This window comes from Porites lutea, chromosome 1 (genome assembly GCF_958299795.1).
Source record: "Porites lutea chromosome 1, jaPorLute2.1, whole genome shotgun sequence".
Lineage (NCBI taxonomy): Eukaryota > Metazoa > Cnidaria > Anthozoa > Scleractinia > Poritidae > Porites > Porites lutea.
Window position 1 is genome coordinate 13,119,608 of NC_133201.1, and position 1,894 is coordinate 13,121,501.

The following is a 1,894-nucleotide window of genomic DNA, read 5'->3' on the forward strand; positions in this document are numbered from 1 at the left end:
TGTCAATGTTGTAACCGTTGTGACCGTTATCACTGTTGTCACCGTTGTCACTGTTGTCAGTGATCTAAGCGTTGTCACCGTTGTCACTGTTTTCCCCGTTGTCACCGTTGTCACTGTTGTCACTGTTGTCACATTTGCAACCGTTGTCAACGTTCTCATTGTTGTCACCGTTGTCACGGTTCTCACGGTTGTTACTTTTGTCACTGTTGTCACCGTTGTCACCGTTGTGACTGTTGTCGCTGTTGTCACTGTTGTCACCGTTGTCAAAGTTGTCACCGTTGCCACTCTTGTCATTGTTGTCACTGTTGTCACCGTTATCACCGTTGTCACTGTTGTGACAGTTGTGACCGTTGTCACCGTTGTCACCGTTGTCACTATTGTCACTGTTGTCACCGTTGTCACTGTTGTCATTGTTGTCACCGTTGTGACTGTTGTCACCGTTGCCACTGTTGTCACTGTTTTCACTGTTGTCACTGGTGTCACTGTTGTCGGCGTTGTCAACGTTGTCCGAGTTCTCACGCTTATGAGTGTTGTCGCAGTTCTGACCGTTATCACTGTTGTCGCTGTTGTCACCTTTATCACCGTTGTCACCTTTGTCACTGTTGTCACTGTTGTCACCGTTGTTACCGTTGTCACTGTTGTAATCGTTGTCATCAATGTCGCTGTTGTCACTGTTGTCACTGTTGAAATGGTTGTAACCGTTGTCACCGTTGTCACTGTTGTCACCCTTTTCACTGGTGTCACTGTCGTCAGCCTTGTCACCATTGTCACTGTTGTCACCGTTGTCACGGTTGTCACTTATGTCGGTGACAACAGTGACAACGGTCACAATGGTGACAACAGTGACAACGGTGAGAACGGTGACAACAATGACAACAGTGACAACAGTAACAACACTGACAACGGTGACAACAGTGACAACAGCGACAACAGTGACAATGGTGACAACGGTGACAACAGTAGGAACAGGGACAACAGTGACAACGGTGACAACAGTGGAAACAGTTACAACAGTGACAAAAGTGACAACGGTGACCACCGTGAAAACAGTGACAACGGTGACGTAAGTGAGAACGGTGACAACGTTGACAACAATAACAACGGTGACAACGGTCACAACAGTGATAACGGTCACAACAGTGACAAAAGTGACAACGGTGACAGCGGTGACAACAGTGAAAACAGTGACAACAGTGGCAAATGAGACAATAGTGACAACACTGACAACAGTGACAACGGTGACATAATTGACAACGGTGACAAAACTGACAACAAAGACAACGGTGACAACGGTGACAACGGTGACAACAGTGACAATAGTGACAAGGCCGACGACAGTGACACCTGTGACACCGGTGAAAAGGGTGACAACAGTGACAACGGTGACAACGGTTACAACCGTGACAACAGTGACAACAGTGACAATAGTGACATTGATGACAACGATAACAACAGTGACAACGGTAACAACGGTGACAACAATGACAACAGTGACAAAGGTGACAACGGTGATAAAGGTGACAACAGCGACAACAGTGATAATGGTCAGAACTGTGACAACAGTGACAATCGTGACAACTGGGACAACGTTGAGAACGCCGACAACAGTGACACCGGTGACAACGGTGAAAACGGTGACAACAGTGACAATGGTGACAACGATGACAACAGTGACAACGGTGAGAACGGTGACAACAATGACAACAGTGACAACAGTAACAACACTGACAACGGTGACAACAGTGACAACAGCGACAACAGTGACAATGGTGACAACAGTAGCAACAGGGACAACAGTGACAAAAGTGACAACCTGTGAGAACCGTGACAACAGTGACACTGTTGTCACTGTCACTACAGTGACATCAGTGAGAACGGTGGCAACGGTGGCAAA